At 47.1% G+C, this 14,536-nt stretch overlaps 1 protein-coding gene across 2 annotated transcripts in view; it reads right to left on the bottom strand.

Moving 5' to 3' along the window:
• Positions 1-1,723: 1,723 nt before the first annotated feature.
• The window catches only part of FBXW2 (F-box and WD repeat domain containing 2), a 73,699-nt gene continuing 60,886 nt past the window's right edge, over positions 1,724-14,536 (bottom strand). Inside the window, exon 7 of one of the 2 annotated variants that reach the window (XR_008618168.1) lies at positions 1,724-2,795. The gene's annotated coding sequence lies outside the window, so the exon portion shown is untranslated. The remainder of the gene's footprint in view (positions 2,796-14,536) is intronic. The other variant, XR_008618167.1, reaches the window with a different exon arrangement.

The following is a 14,536-nucleotide window of genomic DNA, read 5'->3' as shown; positions in this document are numbered from 1 at the left end:
AATAATAGTGACTAACATTTACTGAGCACTTATTATATGCCAGACATCCATGCAAAACACTTCATGCACATTATCCCTTTTAATCTTATACTGTGAGGTAGGAGTGATTATCCCCGCTTTGTGGGTCAGTAAACTATTGCTTAAGGAATTCAAATGACTTGCCCAAGGTCACCAAACTAATAAATGGAAGAACTAGGATTCATAGCCATGTTTTTAGTCCTCAAGTCCAGAGTGATTTCCACAACTGCTTAGTGAACTTCCTCAACTTTAATTTTTATTGCTATTGTTATTAGGAGAGACATTAGTGCAGCAGTAAAGAGTGCCTGGCTCGAGGAGCAACTAAGCCCGTGCACCACAACTACTGAGGCTGCGCTCTAGAGCCCACGTGCCACAACTACTGAAACCTGCACGCCTAGAACCTATGCTCCACAACAAGAGAAGCCACCGCAATGAGAAGCCCTCGCACCACAACAAAGAGGAGCCCCTACTCGCTGCAACTAGAGAAAGCCCATGCACAGCAACGGAAGACCCAACACAGCCATAAATAAATAAATAAATAAAATCTCAAAAAAAAAAAAAAAAAAAAAAAAAAGACTGCCCGGCTCAGTCCTGGTCTTTCTAGCTGTATAACTTTGGACAAGTCACTTTAGCTCCGTGTTTCAACATCCTCCTCTGTAGAATGAGGATCATAATATCTATCTCACAGGTCGAGGTCAAACAAAGCAATGTATACAAAGGGTTGAGCCAAAGCCTGCCCCATAGTAAACACTCAGAAGACATTGGAACATATCTGATTTTCCTAAACCTTGTCTTTTCACATAGTAGGTAAAGGCCAGGAGAATACAATGACCTTGGGGGTCAATGCCCAGTATTCATACTCCCCATGACCTCAGCCCTCTTGAAGAGCCTCCTTCACTGGAGTGAGTACCTGTCATTGGAATGTGTACCTAGTATCTAGGGCTAGGAGAATGGCAGGAGCACACACCTGACTCCCTGGGTGTCCCTGAGAAACCCAGGCTTTTGGGACTAAGGTGCTCTTTGTTGAATTATTTTAAGGTAGCCATGTTGATTTCATGCTGACTTCTGAGGGCTGGAAGATAAGGAAACCCAGTCCTAGTGGGGAGAAAATGTTTCCTGAAAAAGCCACAGAAAGAGCAAATATCAGAGCTGGAAGAGGACTCAGGAATTAGCCCCTCCAAACCTGTCCTTGGACCAGTGATAAACCAAGACCCAGAGAAGGAAAAGGCCTTGACCAGATTCCATGCTGCACATTAATGACAGAGCCGGGGTCAGATCCAAACCCTCTGCCTCTCAGGCCACCAACAGACCCAAATCTTTCCTCACAAAGGCGGCAGCTGAGGGCCAGCGAGGGACAAAGTGTCTGCTGGCTGGGAAGTCCAGGCCCCGCCCACCCACATCACTGCCCTTCTGGCTTCTGGTCCAGGGCTTTTTATGTCACCAGGCTCCCTCACCAGGAACTTTCCTCCTGGAATCAAAGAAATGGTACCCTGCTGTCAGCTCTTTACCAATGGCCAAGGCAGTATTTTAAATGATAACAATAATCAAGGTCTGATCTCAGGCAGTATTTGAGACCTCAAGAATGGCAAAAATCTGCCAAATTAGGCCACATGAAACTAAAGGAACTAGAAACAACATCTTTCCCATTCCATCAGGCCTAAATTAGAGCAGCTCTGAAGAGGACCCTGGGAGATCAGGCCAGCTCTCAGGCCTGTGGGTTTGATTTTCTTCCTCAAGCAGTCACTGCACTTTTCTTGTGATCATTGGGTGTTTATTAGGTGTGTGTGATGCCTCAATGCAGCCTGGAATTCGGAATTGATTGTAATCCTTAGCCACATACAGGCACCTCTTTAGAGATAGGAACTTTGGAATCTCTGCCATCTGGTCCCATGTTGTGGAATTAGTCTATGAATCAGCCAAGCTGGGTTCCCAACCCAGAGTCTATCTCCCCTCAAGGTGAAATAGTCCAGCAGGAAGAGTTCATAATCTAGGGCCTGGCTACGCTACTTCCAGTCTATGTGACTAGGGCAAGAATCCATCTCTCTAAGCTTCAGTTTTGACATCTGTAAAGTGAGCATATAATGCCTGGTCTCTTCATTGTGCTGCTAGGAGGATTCAATCCATTCATTCATTTATTCATTCATTCATTCAGCAGAAATGTATTAAACACTGATCGAGAGATACCCTAGTGAACAACACACAAAAAGGGAGAGTACCTTGCACTCATGGTGCTTACAATATATCAAGTGAGATAACCAATTAACATATAAACAGGTAAATAAGCAAGGTATTTACAGCTTATGATAAATACTACAAGGGAGATAAAAGGGTGCTGTGACACAGAGAAACTGGGAAACATTCCCTTAGGGTGGTCAAGGAAAGCATCTCTGAGGATGTGGCATTCAATCCGAAATCAAAAGAAGCTGGTTCTGCAAAAACCACAAGAAAAACAGCAAGTGCAAGGCCATGAGGTGGGAAAAGGTCTGAAAGGAGGCCAGAACAGACAAAGCATATTTAGGGAGAGCGTATTAAGTGGTACGAAATAAGGTGGGAGCTGGAAATGCAGAGCTCTGTAGCCATGTAAGTCGGCTGGATTTTCTTCTAAGAGCAGTTTGAAGTCCAGGGAGAATTTTCAGGAGGCGATGGAGGTGGATCAGAGGGTGGCTAGGACGGGAGCACGGTGAGAAGGCTGAGTGGTCCAGGTGTGAGAAGGTGGTGGCCTGCACGGGCCTAGAGGAGATTCAGGATCAATTTTAGATGTGGGGTGTCAAGACTTGCTATTGGGTTGGGTGTGGGGTGGGGGAAAGAAAGAAAACAAGAATGATTCCTAGATGGGGATATCCAGAGGATCACTCATTGCACAATCATCAGTGAAGCACATAGATCTGTGTGACCCTACGCTTGGTGTTGTGGACAAAGACAGGAACGAAGCGCATAGCTTAGTCAGGGAGGTAGACCGGAAAATAGGCAAATGCATGCATTTAAATAAGTTTAGTAGATGTTAGAGAACATCTAACTCTGCTGAGGGAAAAGGATCAAAGAGGTCTTCTTAGGGGAGAGGAATTTGAGATGAGTCTTGAAGGAAGAACAGAAATGAGGAGGAGAAGGGCTCTGGGGTCATGGAACAGAGCTCTGAAATAGCAACAACAAAAACAACAATGATAGTAATGGTAGGTGATATTTGTAAAGCCCTAACAATGTGCTAGAAACTGTTGTAAGTGCAAGTTAAGGGAATTCCCTGGTGGTCCGGTTGTTAGGACTGTACGCTCTCACTGCCGAGGGCCCGGGTTCAATCCCTGGTCAGGGAACTAAGATCCCACAAGCCAAGTGACACAGCCAAAAAAAAAAAAAAAAAAAAAACCCTTAAAAAAAAATAGGTGTAAGTTAACTTATTTAATCCTCACATAAGAACTCTGTGTGGTAGATACTATTATAATCATGTCCACTTCATGAATGAGGAGACTGAGGCACACTTAACCCCTGTTCTATCACTTGCCCAAGGCCACACCATCTCATCCAGGCTTCAGTCTCATGCAGTTTGGCTCCAGAGGCCAGGCTCCCTCCACCACAAAAACTGCCTCTCCCTGGGAGAGCACTGCATGTTAAGGGGTTGACAAGTGCAGAAAGTATAGGGCGTAGGAAGGTAGAAGTGGATGGAAGGGGAGATAAATGACCTGAAAGTATTTTGCAAACTAGTAAGTGCTGTCCCCCAGCGGATCATCACCACTGTGATTAAACAGTGTGAGAGACAAAGGTTTCTCAGCAATGTCTCTGGATTATTGGCCTTGGGGGACTGTGGCTGCTTGGGGGGCTGCCCAAAGAGAGGGGACCTTAGGAGAGGATGGGCTGAAGTGAACCCTACCCTGAGCTGGGAAGCAGTAGGTGTGGGTTTCAGCCCCAGTTCTGCCCCTGACTTATTACATGGTTTCAAGTGAGTCACTTTTCAGCCTGGTCTTCAGTTTCCCCATCTGGAAGACGGAAGGAAGGAGGAGTGGGGATTCCAAGGGCCTGTCCAGTCTTCACATTTTGAACAGTTGCTGTTGCTATTGGTGCCCTGCTTCTTGACTGGACAAAAAAGGAATGTCTGCTTGGAGCCCTTTACCAAAGCAAAAATGACACCTCAGATGGGAGTGGCACCTTCCAGAAAGCAGGACCCATGCTAGATGAGAAGCCTATGACATATGTCTCCTGAGTCCACAGATCTCTGAGTTAAACCCCTCTCATCCCTCCTGTCCCTGCCAGGATGCTGGTTTCCAGCAGCCCGCCCAGCCCAAATCCAGCCCATTGCTATCCTTTTTAATCTTCCAGGGGTGGGTCTGAGAAGCACAGACAGCATTTTGGAGAGTATATTTCTGAGAATGCAGCCAGAAGATGCTTTTACATCCTAGGGGGTCTTGTTTTGAGTTTTCTGCAAACCAAACCCTCGGGGCTTTTTTGCACGTGCTACTCCAGGCTCCATCTGTGTGATTGGTTTGGGTCCACTGCCCTGGAGTAAAAAGTGTTCATCTGCATGCAGCATGGGATCTTTCTCCTCATGTCTCGGGATCTCCATAGTGAGAACAGATTCACAGGCCTGCAAGAGAACCTTTTCCATCAAAGCAATGCAATCCAATGCTGTCTTGCTGACATAGAATTTTGTAAACTGTAAAGCACATTCATACATTATTCATTCACATATTATTCCTTTTGTACCTCATAAAAATCCTGAACTAGTTTGGACAGGGGTAGGGTTGCAAGATAAAATACAAGATGCCAGTCAAATATGAATTTCAGATAAACCATGAAGAATTTTTTTTACCATAAGTATATCACAAATATTGTACGGGACATAACTATACTAAAATATTATTCATTGTTTATCTGAAATTCAAATTGTTGCGAAGTCTAACAACCCTGGACAGGGAACATTAACTCCATTTTGCAGGACTGGGGCTCAGTGGGGTGAAAGTATTTATCCAAACTCCCTGAGAGCATGGACTATGTCTGATTCATTTTTAAAACTTTAGTATTCATTTATTTTGTAAACAGGAGAGGTATATTCTCATAAAACCAGTGTATCAGTTCCTTTAGTGGTGATCTGAAAGATTTATGTACTATGAAAAGTCTTGGGCTTCCCTGATGGCGCAGTGGTTGAGAATCTGCCTTCCAATGCAGGAGACATGGGTTCAAGCCCTGGTCTGGGAAGATCCCACATGCCGCGGAGCAACTAGGCCCGTGAGCCACAACTGCTGAGCCTGCGCGTCTGGAGCCTGTGCTCCGCAACAAGAGAGGCCGCGACAGTGAGAGGCCCGCGCACCGCGATGAAGAGTGGCCCCCGCTCGCCGCAACTAGAGAAAGCCCTCGCACAGAAACGAAGACCGAACACAGCTAAAAATAAATAAATAAATAAATAAAAAATTAAAAAAAAAAAAAAAAGTCTTTTCCTCTGAGAATCTAACCCCTGTGTTTGCATAGGTATGTGTATTACACAGAGCATTAAAAAGGTAATGGTTCATTTTTAATCCCCAATTCCCAGCCTGGAGTTAGCTCAGAGAAGATACTTGGGAAATGTTTACTCAACGACTGGGTTTTCTGAGCCTCTCACTCTTATAAGAACCCTACAGGGTGAAAGAAAGAGCTGGTTCAGGACAGAGAATGGTCCCAGGAACCCAGTACTAGGCTTTCCTGTTCTTCCAAAGTGGTTGTGCCTAAGATTAATTCAGATGAATTTCAGGAAAGCAGAATGAAACTATAAAACATCATGAAATCACCACAGGGCATCATGAAAAGTCTCCTTTTCACAACATCCCCTTTCCACTTCAGGTGCAAGAACACAGGGAGGCTGCCACACCCAGGGAGGTCCTGGGATAAAGGCCACCCAAGGAATCCCTACACTGTCAGTGACAGAGGCACAAAGTCCCTCTCCTGGTGTGGAGAAAAGGGAACCTCCTACACTGTTGGTAGAAATGTAAGTCAGTGCAGCCACTATGGAGAACAGTATGGAGGTTCCTCAGAAAACTAAAAACAGAGCTACCATATGATCTAGCTAACCCACTCCTGGGCATATACCTGGACAAAACTATAATTCAAAAACATACATGCACCCCTATGTTCATAGCAGCACTATTCACAATAGCCAAGACATGCAGACAACCTAAATGTCCATGGACAGATGAATGGATAAAGAAGATGTGGTGCATATATACAATGGAATGCTACTCAGCCATAAAAAAGAACAAAATAATGTCATTTGTAGCAACATGGATGCAACTAGAGATTATCATACTAAGTGAAGTGAGTCAGAAAGAGAAAGACAAATACCATATGATACCGCTCATAAGTGGAATCTAAAAAAAAGGGTACAGGGCTTCCCTAAAAAAAAGGGTACAAATGAATCTATCTAAAAAACAGAAACAAACTCACAGGCATAGAGAACAGACTTGTGGTTGCCAAAGGGGAGGGGGAGAAGGAGAGGGATGGACTGGGAGTTTGGGGTTAGTAGATGCAAACTATTACATTTAGAATGCATAAACAACAAGGTCCTACTCTATAGCACAGGGAACTATATCCAATCTCCTGGGATAAACCATAACAGAAAATAATATAAAAAAGAATGTATATATATATGTATAACTGACTCAGTTATACATATATATATACATATATATGTATAACTATTGCTGTATAGCAGAAATTAGTACAACATTGTAAATCAATTATACATCAATTAAAAATAGTTTTTTTTTTTAAATTCCCTCTCTTACCCCTTGGATGAGCAGCCCAGTCAGGGACGCTGGTGGGACAGCCTCCAGGGTGATTCTGGACCAGATTCAGCTCATCTCTTTCCTGATGGACATCCCGGGCTCTGCTCACCGAGAACCTTGCATGCCGATGTCATCTGCCCAGCCAACGCTGTGACTAAACACAGACACTCGGAGAAGACTTGAGCCTCTGATGACGGACGTCAGGGGTCTTGGTTCCTTGCCAGGCTGCCCACTAAGAGAGATGTCCTGCTGAAGAATTGGAGCCTGGCACGAGCCCTGGCCACAGGTCTGAGGTTCACTGGGTAGCCTCCTGGGATGTTAGGATTCCAAGAGAGGACCTTAGAAAGCATCTAGGTCTAATCCAAATATTCTAGTTTTTCCAGAAATACACACCAAGGCTCAGAGAGGGAAAGAACTTAGTCAAACTCACACAGTAACTTGGCAACAGAACCAGGTCTGGAACTCATATTTTTTCGAGGTGCTGCACTCCTGATTCAGTCGATCAGCTTTTCAGTGCAAAGCAAAGAGCAGGTGGGACAGATGTGGTTACTCACCAGTGCACTGGCACTGTGGGTCACTGAACTTTAACCCTGGCACAAAATTAGCATCTTAATCCAGTCTGTCACTCCCTGAAGGTCCTGCAGGCCACAGGCGGAGGATCAGAAATAAACTCCTCTCTGCCAAGGCCCTGAAATTGGAGATGAAATGGCTCACAAAGAGCATCTGATCTAGTTCCCTCAGCAATGCAAAGACCCCAGCATCCGTGCTGAGGCCAGTTCTAAGTACCTGTGAGCTCAGCGAGCTTGCAGCTTGGCAGGCAGACCCCATGGACACAGAGGGTTGAGAATGGGCCGCGGAGGGATGGACCAGGTGTAAAGCTGGCTGAGGTAAGAAGCAGCATGATCTTTCGGCCTCCGGCAGCTCTGTTCAAAAGAACAATTTACATCCACCTCAAGTCTGCCTCTAAGAGCTTCTGCCCAATGGGTCCAGTCTGCTGCTTCTTCAGACTTGGGTAGAGGAGGTGGCCCAAGTCACCCCGTAAGTGAAACTACCAAGTTAGGCAGGAACCCTGATCTGCATGCCGTCCAGCCAGGGCTCTCTCCCCTGGTTTATCCCACTCAGGAGAAGAATGAGAAAACCGAATGAAAAAGAGCAGAGGCAGCTCTGCCTGGGATTCTTGGACGGATTCCCCCGTATTTGCCAGCTCTCAGCAGAGAACAGAATAGCCTTTGACCCTGCCCTTGTGGAGCTGATGTTCTGGTTATGGAGTCAGACAGTATGTGGCTAAATAAATGACTAAAATAGTTTGAGGAAATGACAGTGCTAAGAAGAAAACATAGGCTGATAATGGGATAGTAAAAGGACCCAAGGGGCAGCATGACCTCTTGGGAAAGGTGCCCACTGAACTGAAGGTTGAATGAGGACAAGGAGGTGAGCATGGGATGATCTAAGGAGGGGGAACACGGCATGCAAACTCTCTGGGGAAGGAACAAGCTTAGTGTATTTGAGGAAGAGAAAAGCCAAGATAGAACATCATGAATGATGGGAAGCGGGGGAAGAGATCAAATCTGAGAGGCGGTCGGTCGTGGTCTGAGCCACAGCGCATTGCACTGGGCTGGGCTAAAGATTAGATCGTGGTGCCACGTCTACTGCCAGAGTAGCAGAGCCTCCACAGAGCAGGAATCACAGCATCATTGTGAGGATAACTGTGCAGGCCAGGTGCTCACACACAATGTGGCTGAGATGGGGTCACTGGAAAACTCCACTGGGACCTGCGGTTCTAGTCTCAAATCCAACAGGAAACATCCCTCCCAGGGTTCTGTTGAAGCCCAACAACCCTGAGGGGCCTTGTCTGCAACTCCCCTGGGGGCACTGCACTCCTGGGGGAGTCCCACAGGTCAGAGGCAGTAGAGAAGGAAGCCTAGGTTTTAAGAGATTTTGTGAAAGGCTGGACTCTGAGCTTCTCCTGCTTCCTGGGGCCCTTTCTCTTGCTTTCAGGGTCTTCACTGGGACTCTTCACCTCCTTCCCCCGTCAGGCCTGTTCTCAGAGCCAGAGATGATACAGTCGTTCACCCTGGGGTATAAATGGCACTGTGCCCTCTCCTGTGTTTTATCAAGAGTCAAAGTCCTGATCCAGAGGAATGCATCTGAAATTGTGTAATTTCAGTCATCAGCACTCCAAGGTTGGGGTGGGAGGAAGCGCTTGCTGAGTCAACAGGTTGATGGCAAGGCCCTGCCTGGAGCTTGGGCTCCTGACTCCAGGGTGGGTGCTGGGCTCCCTCCACCATGTTGCCTTGTTCTGGTAAAACATTGATTCCCACCCAAAACAGGCATTTGACTCTCTCTTGGGAATTCACGGGAAATTCTAGAGAGCGCCCAGCTCTGTGCTAACTGCCAAGGTACAATTCCAGCAGCGGTAGTTGAGGAGGTGGGGTGGCCCTGGATAGACTGAGGGTCTAAGGACCGGGATATCAGTTGAGGATGTTCCCACAGAAAAGAAAAATCCAGCCCCTTCCAGAAAATTCTGCCTGGCTCAGCAAATTGTCCTGTCACCTCATTGGCACTGCTTCTGCATTTTTTTCCCCCATTTCAGACTGGAAAGAACATGTGGGCAATCTCCACGCATTGGTTTTATCTTCCTTCAGGATGATCTAACCTTCAGGAAAGGCCAAGAAGCCCTATTCCTATCTTTTGCCTCCTGAGTCTGCTTCCAGGAATTTATTCCAAGGGCATACTTACAAAGATTGATTTAAAATCTTGTTTTAATAAAGGTTGATAGTATATATATAATAGCAGAAAGTTAGAACTACCCAGGTACCAAATGACAGGCGGATGAACAAACTCTGGCCCATTCACTTGAAGGAATACTATGAGAAGCTTAAAAATGATAAAGATAAATCTAGTTGAGACATGGAAAAATATATGTGAAGGAATGTCCAATTAAAATATTAGAAACCCAAACTGTACAAGTCTATCTTTTTTTTTGTTTCTTTTTTCTAAACCTCCTCACTGTGCCTTTGAAAGGCCCTTGAAAGGCCACCTGTCTACTGTTCTAGTTTCCTCTTGTTAATGGCTGAATTCAGGGAGACATTGCCCCCTGTGAACTGGGCCCCATGACTAGGGTTTTCTTCAAGGATGAAGAAAAACAGCCAGTACCAATTCCAATTTACTTTTTACCATCTCTAAGACCTGTCCTTAATAAACAGTTAGCTCTCAGAATCTACAAGTTTCCCATCCTCGGATACAGAGAGCTGACTGGAGGCCTATAGATGAAAACCTGAGAACCTGAAGAGCTCAAGAAAGATTTAAATAAAACTGAAATAAAGCCCATCTTCTTTTTCATGGGTATTTGTGTGCTTAGATAAGGTAAACAAAATAATCCCTGTGAAAATGCTTTCTAACTTTTAAAGTTATTCAATATAAAATTATTATTCCCTTTCTTCAAAAAGTAAAACATCACTTTAATGACTGCTAATTGCTCAATTCTGCATTAGGTGGTTGGGACAGAAAAATGATCGTTTGCTACCCAAGATTCAGAAGAGTGGGGATGTAGTCTTGACCAGGCCTCCCCTTCCCAGGTTACTCCGGGAGTTGGGTTACAGAGAAGAAATAGCGCAGGCTCACACCCAAAGAATGGGAGGTCGCTTTCTCCGTCACACTTGTGCTGGACCAGGGGAAACTGCCCATCTGGTCCAAGCGGCCTGTCCTCCTAGAAAACTGCCTTGCTCCCCCAAGTAATAACCTTAACTGTATCAGTTAGGATTCTTAGCTGCAAACAACAAAAATCTACCCTGGATAGTTTAATAATAACAACTGGGCTTCCCTGGTGGCGCAGCGGTTGCGCGTCCGCCTGCCGATGCAGGGGAACCGGGTTCGCGCCCCGGTCTGGGAGGATCCCACATGCCGCGGAGCGGCGAGTGCGCTCGTATTGCAGTTTCTCAGGTTACTAGCACCCTGTGCAGGAAATTTCCAGAGTCCTCAGCCTTTGCGCCTCCAGATGGAAAACATTCCCCTTGTATCAGAGTATCTTGCTTCCCCACCTTTGAACCCTGGGGTGCCTGTCTTCTGAATGTGCCGAGGTCTGAGCAAGCTTTAAAATGCGAAAGCTCAGTGTCGGGGGGTTAGCAAGCCGCCTTTCTGGGCTCTAATGCAGCTGCAGATCCCACAGTCATGCCGTGAAGATCATCCACCTGACTGCCTCTTCTCATCAAGAAATCTTCACAGGACTCTTACATGTGCTTAGATTTCATTCATTCACTCGCCAAGTACTTAATGGGTCCTTACCTTGTGCCAGACGTCGTTCTGTATCAACTCATCACAATTTGATCTCCCAAACCCAGCCAATTCTGGGCACGCCAGCCCAGGACACCCAGGAAGGTGGTGGTCTAACCAAGATGGAGCCACCTGTGCTGCCCCATCTGGCCAGGAGGGGAGGTCAGCCTCCCAAGAACACGTCTCACTGGGCCCACTGCATGGACTGCACCTGCACTGCTCCTACGTGCATCTGCTGGCAGTGGGTTAAACTGCTTTGAGCACTGGACCAAGAGTCAGAAAACGTGCAAGTGGTCCCCCATCCCTGCCAGTTAGAAATGATGCCCTCGGACAGTCACTTAACACTCCTGTGCTTTGGCTTCCTGTCTTTAAAGAAAATCTGGGGGCATGAATACCAGTCCTGGGGTAGCCTGCTTAAGAGTCCATGCACATGAGATGATGATGGTGAGTCAGTGAGATGCTGCACAAAGCCAGGAACGAGGGCTGCCTGGGAGAGACTCTTGGATGGACTCATTTCCCTGGAGAGTTAAAGTAGATCCGGGATTGTTGTTTGTGTGTTTGCAGTGTTGGGGATGACTGGAATCATTGTTTGCAAAGGCACTGTTTTCTCTGCCTGTTGTCAGCTCTGAAGAAGGTGGCCAAGGCGCACTAAACCTCACCTGTAAACTGCAGCATCATGACGCTCAAATGGATGAGCTTTCGTTTTAAGACCTTCTTGCTGATTCTTTTTTTTTTTTAATATATTTAATTTTTGGCCGTGTTGGGTCTTCGTTGCCGCGCCCAGGCTTTCTCTAGTTGTGGCGAGCGTTGCGGTGCGCGGGCTTCTCATTGTGGTGGCTTCTCTTGTTGCGCAGCATGGGCTCTAGGCGCATGAGCTTCAGTAGTTGCAGCGCGCGGGCTTCAGTAGTTGTGGCGCACGGGCTTAGTTGCTCCAGGCATGTGGGATCTTCCCGGACCAGGGCTCGAACCCGTGTCCCCTGCAATGGCAGGCGGATTCTTAACCACTGCGCCACCAGGGAAGTCCGTTTCCTGTTGATTTTTTATTTGAAACTGGAAAGCTGGCAGTGGCAGCGGCAGCGTCCTCAGTGGTTCTATTTGAGCTCGGGGAGAAGGGGGTCTTCAGAGACAGAAGGGGTTCCTGGGAGGGCCTGGGCGCACCCTGGCTGCATGTGAGTCCTCATACAGCCCCACTCACTCACTTGATTCATCTGAGCTCCCAGGGAGGCTTTCTCCATGTCCCAGGCCCATGGCTGGCACTGTGCTCATCCATGCCACCACCTCCCAGTCCTGATGGAAAGACTCCTTCTCCTTCCCCAGGCTGGTCCACATTCATCACCTGGTTTGTCCACCTTCCTCACCTGGCTGCTTGATAAGACTCAAAACAATAACCCGATTATAGGAAACATCACTGTGTGCAGACACGAGATTGTGGCGGTGAGGGGTGTGCCCGCTGAATCCCATGGCCTGGGTGCCCAGCCCTGGACAGGCACATAGTAAGATCCGGTAGGGTGGGTGTTGAATGGGGTCATACCTTTCATGGTCAGACCGTGTTCAAATTCAGCATTTCTCTCAAATCTCAGGAGCTGACACAAATGGTTATCTCCAAGTTCTTGTCTCCTCTAGAGCTTGACACAGATAACTCTGAGCACATTATTTCTCAGGAAGAATAGGGCACGGAGCTGGAACCCACTGTGGTGAAGTCACTAAAGGGGCCTGCGTGAAGATTATGTTTCCCCAGGAGAGTTTTCTAAGAGTTCACTGCCAGGAAGCAGATTCTTAGCTTCCTGTGGACCCTGGAGAAGCTACTGGATGACATTAAGATGGCCCCTGTGATACTGGCCTGGGAGTAAGGACTCTTTGGGTCGTGTCTGTGGTCCTTGCCAGGTCCTCCCTCACACCCTTATTCACGGGAGCAGAGGCAGGAGCAGGGCTGACACGCTGTCCAGGACTCACCAGGGGGTGCTGGGTGTTGCTAATGCATTTCCTTGTCCCGAGCTCGACAATCAGGCATTAAGCGATGACCAAACTTAAAGCTCCGCAACGGGAGAGGCCACAGCAGTGAGAGGCCCGCATACCGCAAAACAAAAAAAAAACAAAAAAAAGAATACCTGTTGGGCTTCCCTGGTGGCGCAGTGGTTGAAAGGCCGCCTGCCAATGCAGGGGACACGGATTCGAGCCCTGGTCTCGGAAGATCCCACATGCCGCGGAGCAACTAGGCCCGTGAGCCACAACTGCTGAGCCTGCGCGTCTGGAGCCTGTGCTCCGCAACAAGAGAGGCCGCGACAGTGAGAGGCCCGCGCACCGCGATGAAGAGTGGCCCCCGCTCGCCGCAACTAGAGAAAGCCCTCGCACAGAAACGAAGACCGAACACAGCTAAAAATAAATAAATAAATAAATAAATAATTTAAAAAAAAAAAAAAAAGTCTTTTCCTCTGAGAATCTAACCCCTGTGTTTGCATAGGTATGTGTATTACACAGAGCATTAAAAAGGTAATGGTTCATTTTTAATCCCCAATTCCCAGCCTGGAGTTAGCTCAGAGAAGATACTTGGGAAATGTTTACTCAACGACTGGGTTTTCTGAGCCTCTCACTCTTATAAGAACCCTACAGGGTGAAAGAAAGAGCTGGTTCAGGACAGAGAATGGTCCCAGGAACCCAGTACTAGGCTTTCCTGTTCTTCCAAAGTGGTTGTGCCTAAGATTAATTCAGATGAATTTCAGGAAAGCAGAATGAAACTATAAAACATCATGAAATCACCACAGGGCATCATGAAAAGTCTCCTTTTCACAACATCCCCTTTCCACTTCAGGTGCAAGAACACAGGGAGGCTGCCACACCCAGGGAGGTCCTGGGATAAAGGCCACCCAAGGAATCCCTACACTGTCAGTGACAGAGGCACAAAGTCCCTCTCCTGGTGTGGAGAAAAGGGAACCTCCTACACTGTTGGTAGAAATGTAAGTCAGTGCAGCCACTATGGAGAACAGTATGGAGGTTCCTCAGAAAACTAAAAACAGAGCTACCATATGATCTAGCTAACCCACTCCTGGGCATATACCTGGACAAAACTATAATTCAAAAACATACATGCACCCCTATGTTCATAGCAGCACTATTCACAATAGCCAAGACATGCAGACAACCTAAATGTCCATGGACAGATGAATGGATAAAGAAGATGTGGTGCATATATACAATGGAATGCTACTCAGCCATAAAAAAGAACAAAATAATGTCATTTGTAGCAACATGGATGCAACTAGAGATTATCATACTAAGTGAAGTGAGTCAGAAAGAGAAAGACAAATACCATATGATACCGCTCATAAGTGGAATCTAAAAAAAAGGGTACAGGGCTTCCCTGGTGGCGCAGTGTTTGCGCGTCCGCCTGCCGATGCAGGGGAACCGGGTTCGCGCCCCGGTCTGGGAGGATCCCACATGCCGCGGAGCGGCTGGGCCCGTGAGCCATGGCCGCTGAGCCTGTGCGTCCGGAGCCTGTGCTCCGC

This window comes from Physeter macrocephalus, chromosome 9, assembly GCF_002837175.3.
Source record: "Physeter macrocephalus isolate SW-GA chromosome 9, ASM283717v5, whole genome shotgun sequence".
Taxonomy (NCBI): Eukaryota; Metazoa; Chordata; class Mammalia; order Artiodactyla; family Physeteridae; genus Physeter; species Physeter macrocephalus.
This window is presented reverse-complemented; position numbering and strand designations above follow the sequence as displayed.